The sequence below is a fragment of the Seriola aureovittata genome, chromosome 9, assembly GCF_021018895.1.
Source record: "Seriola aureovittata isolate HTS-2021-v1 ecotype China chromosome 9, ASM2101889v1, whole genome shotgun sequence".
In the NCBI taxonomy this organism is placed as follows: domain Eukaryota; kingdom Metazoa; phylum Chordata; class Actinopteri; order Carangiformes; family Carangidae; genus Seriola; species Seriola aureovittata.
In genome coordinates this window covers 23,381,237-23,388,736 of record NC_079372.1, presented here as the reverse complement: position 1 = coordinate 23,388,736, position 7,500 = coordinate 23,381,237, and the positions used below count along the sequence as shown (strand labels likewise).

At 45.3% G+C, this 7,500-nt stretch overlaps 1 protein-coding gene across 4 annotated transcripts in view; it reads right to left on the bottom strand.

The window, feature by feature from the left end:
* The window catches only part of LOC130174646 (membrane-associated guanylate kinase, WW and PDZ domain-containing protein 1-like), a 40,541-nt gene extending 33,820 nt beyond the window's left edge, over positions 1–6,721 (bottom strand). For all 4 annotated transcript variants that reach the window (XR_008828614.1, XM_056384691.1, XM_056384694.1 and 1 more), the window contains exon 1: positions 6,293–6,721. The gene's annotated coding sequence lies outside the window, so the exon portion shown is untranslated. The remainder of the gene's footprint in view (positions 1–6,292) is intronic.
* Between the last annotated feature and the right edge of the window lie 779 nt (positions 6,722–7,500).

Here is a 7,500-nt window from a genome sequence, read left to right as displayed (position 1 = left end):
GTCCATGCAAAACCCAAACAGGCAGAATCAAAAAGAGACTTCCGTCATGTGTCTTCTTGTGCTCGCATGACCCTTTGTTGTTGATGTTGTAACCGTGACAACCAAGACTGTCTAATGTTGGGGAAGTACTTATTTTAAGCCAAATCACCAACCTTTCGTAAACCTAACCAAGCCATTATTATAGTAACCATGGAGACAAAGGTAGATACGCCACTCTCGTTTTCAGGTGACAGCCCTATGGGTCGTATCAGAGGGTCGTTCAGGTCGGAGGACTGGTTGGGGTCAGGACCACTGCGGTTGGACCACATGTGAACAGCATGGAGAAGATGGATTCTCACTTATTAGAAAACCAGCTGTGTCACCAGGTTATCTGAACAGCACTGACTACATTTTATTCACTTTAAATCAACCACAACCATCTAGAAAACAGTCTCAGTGTAAAACCTGGACTCAGTGTTGAGTAGAGAGAGCGAGGCTGTTCACACAGACTGTACGCTGGTTTTTACTTTCTCTTATTGAGCTGGAGCAGAGAGGTTAAACCTCCATCAGACGGATCAGACACAGAAAACATCACTGCACAGTCAATTATTTAAGACCATGTAAAAAAAAAAGAAAAAGAAAAGCAGAATATTTCTGAGGGTGGTTAAAAAGTTCTTTCATTGGGGAGTTTGGACTGATTTAACACTTTTCATTTTCCGAGGATTTACTCTAAAAAACAGTGAGGGTGATAGAAAACAGCCTGTACAGACTATATCTGTCGTCTGTGTTTAACAGCTGATTTTTTACAGTGCGTCGTTGCCTCCTGCTCAGTGATGTGTCTCCGAGGAGACGACCTGTCGGGATCACACAGAGTCGACTGCAGACGAGCACCGTAACCCCGGGGCTCGTCTCTCTCATCTCGAGCTCATCACTCAGAACTCACAAACACACAAACACAGACACGCTGTATCCTCTGGGAGTTGTAGTCTTTAACGTCAAAGATCTGTAGTCTGCTACGAAACAGCTCAGAGCTGAGAGGAGTTAACGAGCGATGAATGAACAAAGAGCGTTTAATCACCAAACGGAGTTCAGTCAGAGCTGCTGTTTCCGCCTGTCTCTGCTGTCTGACCCGAACTAACCCAAATTAACTCTAACTAACCCAAATTAACTCTAACTAACTCAAATTAACCCAAATTAACTCACCAACCCTTCATTTGACTGGTTCATCCGAGTCGTCGTCCAGCGACTCAGGAAACAACAGGTTCATTTCAACATTAGTGAGAATATGATGGTAAAGAGGTTTGTCAGCACAACAGATAAACATTTACCCAACAACCCAGTCCTCTACACCCCAACATCTGTACACATCTGTCAACATCTGTGAAGATTAAACTACACATCAAAGTGTAAATAGAATCTGCAGATTAATTATTAATAATCAAGTCAGTTTAATAATATTTAACAACAACAAACACTGATCAAAGATTCAATAAGATGATCAATGATTACGATCAAATAAAAACACAGTGTGTAGTGTGTGTACTGTGTGTATTGTGTACTGTGTGTATATTGTATATTGTGTGTACTCTGTGTATTGTGTACTGTGTGAGTACTGCGTGTAGTGTGTAAACTGTATATTGTGTGTACTGTGTGTAGTGTGATTCAGTAAGTAAACACTGAACTGTTCTCTATTCTGTGTTCAGACTCTGCTGCATCCAACCAGCAGGTCAGAGGTCAAAGGTCACTGACAGGAGAGGAACAAATCCTCCTTCCTGTGAGTGTGCAGCCATGATGAAGATGAGGATGAGGAGGAAGGACAGTTCAGTGACTGTGACGCTGACTGAGTCTGACAGCAGTTGTCGGTCTGAGTCTGGGAGAGTCTGCAGACACACAGCGAGCGTCCTCTGATGACATCATCACAGACAGGAGCCACTGATGATGTCATCAGCAGACAGATCAGCTGACGGGAGGAAACCAGTTCTGCTGAGTGTGGACTAAAACCAGTCAGACCCTCATCTACCTGGGGTCAAAGGTCAGTGGCCAGTCTCCGTTCTTTAAGGATAAAAAAGAGGCAAAGTAGATGAGAGTGGATGGAATCAGAGGTGAAACTGCGTTTTTGTTAAAATTTATAAAGTTCTTATTTTACAATCATTTTAATTCTTTAAAACAAAATAAATTCAGTGTGAAGGAAAAAACAGAAAACAGAGAGAAGCAGGAAATGATTCTACTCACATCTACTTTGACGTTTGTTTGAGCTCTGTTAATTCACTGTCAATCAAACTCAACACTTCCTGCAGATGTTTCATGTTCAAAGTCTACAAGTTGCATAATCCTGCCCGATCTAAGTGGGCTTTTAATGTGAAAAATCTGTCTGTTGTGTCCCAGCTAGAAGCTCCTCACATCAGCAGACGTTAGTTTGATAACTCGACAACATCTGGAATCTAACCTGCTCATTTATAAAATCTCCAGAAAAACAGCTGTAGGACAAAAACCTGAGGGAAACAGTAATCAGCTGATTGAGTCTGGATCAGAGCGATCCACATCAGCTGAGTCAGACTGCAGAGAGCGAAGCTGCTGACGGACCAGATTCACCTCAGCCCCCGAGTCTCTAACAGAGCTGTGATCACAGAGTAGACCCAGACCACCAGACCAGCTACTGATCACGTCTACAATCAATATGAAATTGATCAATCAGAGTGATCAGAGCAGACTCCACGAAGGAGACTGGAGCAGAGCAGAGATTAGACAGATCCTCCTCACTGCAGACACAGTTCACTCTGTGATGTGCTGACTCTGAACAAACTATGTCCCCTCCTCCCTCTCCTCTTCCTTTACATTTTTTTTTACATTTACGTCATTTTTCATCCCTCTCTTCTTCTCCTCTGGTTTCCTCCTCTTTCCTCCCACACTTTGTGCTTTTAGATATCAGTTGTGTGTTGGAACATTTCTTAGGCTAGCTGTTTCCCTCTGCTTCCAGTCTTTATGCTAAGCTAAGCTAACCACATCCTGACTCTGGCTCTATCCTGAACACACACACACACACACACACCACACACACACACACACACACACACACACACACACACACAAACTGACACTAGGAAAGGAGAGGACTGGCGAGGACCAGACCAGGCCAGCCTGACCACCCAGTCATGTGGACAACACTGTGGGGACCAATGGAGGGAAGTCTGTCGAGATCCGCTGTGGTTCAGGTAACACCTGCGTACTTCACTGGTGTTGAAGCCTGATAGTATCTGATTCAGCCTGAAGGCTCTGAAAGGTTAAGTCCACCTAAAACCAAAACCTGTCCCAGTGCCACCTGAGCTGTGGTGCTAATAATCGTTCATTGATAATGAATAATTGATAATTATCAATGATAGAAACCAATCCATTTTAACTATATCAGCTGGTCTCTGTGGTAATTAGACAGTAATGACAGATGTCAGACAGGAAGTCCAGAGACTGGATCATCAGGATTATACATTATCTGTGCAAAGTCAACCAGATCATGAAATTTTAAAGCATATGAATGAATAAATAGTGGGTTGCTTGGTTCATAATAATCTGATTGATTGATGATTTTCATGTTCACGATACTACGATAAATACTCACTCATTCTCAGCCCTGGACTCACTGGGGCTGAGCGGCTCCTTTATGCTATGCTAAACTAAGCTACGCTAAAATAAAGACATCCTGGAGATTAAGCTGATATCATCTTCACCTCAGTGTCTCATAGAGAATATGATGATGACCGGAATTCAGACTCAGAGCAGCTCTGACGTGTTTGTTCAGTTGTTGTCAGTGTTGACTTGTTCTTTCATTACATTCCTGTGTGAGTTTCTGTCGGCTCGTTTTGCGTGTGTGTGTGTGTGTGTGTGTGTGTGTGTTCACTAATCTGTCACCTGCTGGAACGCTGGCTAAATATTAACCTGAGGACAACACCTTCCTCCTCTGACCCTCACACACTCACACACACTTTGCTCCATCTGCACAACAAGGTTTCACCTTAAACTCTTTTTTTCCCTGAAAAACCATCAGATCAGCTTCAAAATAATAATAATAATTATTATCATTATTTCTTCACATAAACACTTCTGTTTACACTGACTTAGTCTCTGTGTTCTTATACCTGCATTATCCCAATCAGATGGAAATATTCTCCACCTGCTGTATCAGGTTCAGGTTCAGGTTCAGGTTCAGGATCTCTGGAACCTTTATGATCCTCACTGACAGTTTAGTTCAGCAGTTTGCAGATGTTGGTAGTTTGTTTCCCAGATTCATGTGAAAACCAGATGTTGAAAGTCAGCCTCACAGGAATCACTGGGCGTCATGTTAGCATGATGTCAAACCTTTAGCTGCTTGATCATGTGCAAATCATGAACGGTTTATATTCTTACTGTTCCAGTTTTGAGCAGTTTTAAAAATCTACAACACTCTACAACAGACTGTGTTAATTGACACTTACACTGAGACATCTGTTCTTTTTCTACACCGCAATACAACAATAATGTGATTCAGAGAATGTGTGCAGACTTGGTGACCTGAGTTACTGTAAGAACAGCAGCAGGTTCTGCAGGATTGTTTGCTTCTCTAGTAGCACACAGGCTAAAACATGCAAAGTCTGATCATTAACTAAAAGAAAAATTAAATACTTAATGACAGAAGAGAGACTGACGACAGCTAGTCAACTCTTTCATCACAGTTCATCTAAACTCCGCAAAACCAGAGAAGAAGAGTCTGGATACCAGAGAACAGCTCTTCATCTTCAACACCAGCTGCTCTTCAGTAACTCACCACCAACCGCTCCCTCACATTTATCAACACCTCTTCTGTCATTAACTGCATCATATAACAGTCTCATTGTCAAGTATCTGCAGTGTGTGTTGTGTTACTATGGTAGAGAGGGAAGTGAGGATATACAATACATACACTACTGTCTTTAATGTAGCATCTATCACACCTGAGGAGGAGGAGGAGGAGGGGGGGGAGGAGGAGGAGGAGGTGGAGGAGGAGGAGGGGGTCCCTGCTCCAACACCAGCAGACTAAATATACAGAAATAACAAAACTACAATAATACACACTTTCAACCTCTCTCCAATAATATACCACATGACCTTCCCTTACTATCTTGTAACAAACCCCCTCCTCTTCCAGGCATGACTGAGTGCGGAGACTGCTTTGTTGTGACATCACAAAGTTACAGAAGTCCTGACAGCTCGTTTTAAGGCTCAGTTTCATCTCCTCTGTAACACACCACCTCCTCTGTGGTACACCACCTCTTCAGTTGTACACCACCTCTTCAGTTGTACACCACCTCCGTCCTTCTCTCCTCTCCCTCCTGTTTATCCCTCATTGTCCCCACTCCTTCCTAGTGATACTCCTCCGAGAACAGCGCCTCCTCTCACTGCTTCGGTAGCTACATCATTTCTTCATATAACACATCTTTCTAAAAGAACACCTCCTTCCCTCTCACTGTCAATAAAACACCAACCTGCTCCTGAAACTCCTCAGTCAACAGAAAACCTGATACAACATCACAGCATCAGACTGAGTTGTAGAGTCTGCAGCGCCTTGTTGTTGAACTGTAGTGATGAACAATGAAGAGGTTATGTTCATGCATCAGTGGTGTTTACTACTGAAAACCACAGCATGCACCACCTCCTCTGTGGAGTAACACATCACCTCCTCTGTGGAGTAACACATCACCTCCTCTGTACAGTAACAGACCACCTCCTCTCCTCATCAGTGACCCACAGCTTCATACTGTAACCAGCTCCTCTGTACACCTCCTCCTCTTACTCCTGCTGCCATTCATTATAAACGGTCAGGGCAGACAAAGAGCAGCTTCTATAGCGCAGATCCAGCTGCTGTCCACCGTGCAAACACACACACACACACACACACACACACACACACACACACACACACACACACATAGTGTCACCTCCGTTCACACACTGATCCCAAAGCAGCTGGTAGACTAGTTTACAGTTGTGGTTTTACAGGGTGACAAATGAGACCTTCAGACACACACACACACACACACACACACACACACACACAGACACACACACACACACACACGGTGGTGGTGATGGAGGATGTGATGGACAGTCCGGCTCCTCAGCCCGGGCAGCAGGCGGCATGCCTCGGCTGTGAATGTGCTGACAGCGCCGTTTGTACCTGCAGGAGAAAAAAACGCTCCGACAAATAACCGGGTTTCTCGGTCAAAACGGCCGAGAACGCGCCCTGGCGCCTCGTGCTACAGAGACGGGAAAAAAAAACAAACCGGGACCCCGCTGTTTCCGTTACCTTCATTATTCCTGCCGTTTTCCTCCGGTTCTCTCTCTCAGCCCCGCGCGACGCGTCTTTTCTCCGCTCCGGTTAAAAATCCTCTCCGGGCTTTTAGCGTATTGATCGCTCCCTCGGTGCTGCTGCTGCTGCGAACGTGCGTGCGCGAGCGTGCGAGGCGATGATGCGCGTGCACGCGTGACAATGCGTGATGTCCACTGCAGGTAAAAATGCAAAGCGCTGAAAGGTGGAAGATCACACACACACTCAATGTAACGCTGAAAAACGCGTGCGCATACACGTGCGCGTGCGCGAGTCTTTCAGTGTTACACTGTGTGTGCGTGCGTGCGTGCGTGTGTGTGCGTGCACGTGTGTGTTGTGCCCGCAGGTAGCTTAATGGAGCTTTACTACACAGTGAAAGCAATGACGGCTTAATGTCTCTCTACCATCCTCCCTCCCTCTCTCTCTTTCATAGAGGCAATAAGGAAAGAGGGTGATGATAAGGGAAGTGTGTGCGTGTGCGCGTGTGTGTGTGTGTGTGTGGGGGGGGGGGGTGCTGGGCACCAGGAAGGAAAAAGGAAGGAAGTAAGAGAGAGAGAGCTCCACCTTCAGAGGGAGGAGTCTTTGTGATGAGGGGGTATTCAGGGTAATAGGCTGACATCAGCGTGTGTGTGTGTGTGTGTGTGTGTGTGTGTGTGTGTGTGTGTGTGTGTGTGTGTGTGTGTGTGTGTGTGCGTACAGTACATATACAGAACTGTGAGTGTTAAGCTGTCAGACTTTTACTCATCAGTCCAGACCTCCTCCTGCTCCCTGTTCTCTGCAGTCACGTTCTTGTGTTCTGCTGCACAGGTAACTCTCTGAGACTTTGTGTCCTTTGTCCTTTGTTTTTGTCTCTTCTTCCATAAAGATCACCTCTGACCTGTCTGTACTGTAGATGGTGGAGCTGATGGTTCAGCTGGACATCTCGTTTCAGAGAGAGGTTAGGGTGATTCTCTCAGTCTCCTTGTCCAGCTGCTGTGTTCTGGTCCTCAGCCTCACCTGCTTCTGGATCTTGGACAGCACATCTGGTTGCAAACAGCTGTCTGCTGAGAAATCTGTCTGAGAGACCCTGCTGATGCAGGATGACCACTTTATATCTTGGTACCATGGTGTCAGATTTCGCTTCTTCTGCAGCCTCACCTTCTCAGTCCTCACTCAGGTGTATTCCTCTCCAGCTGCTTCTGCTTCTC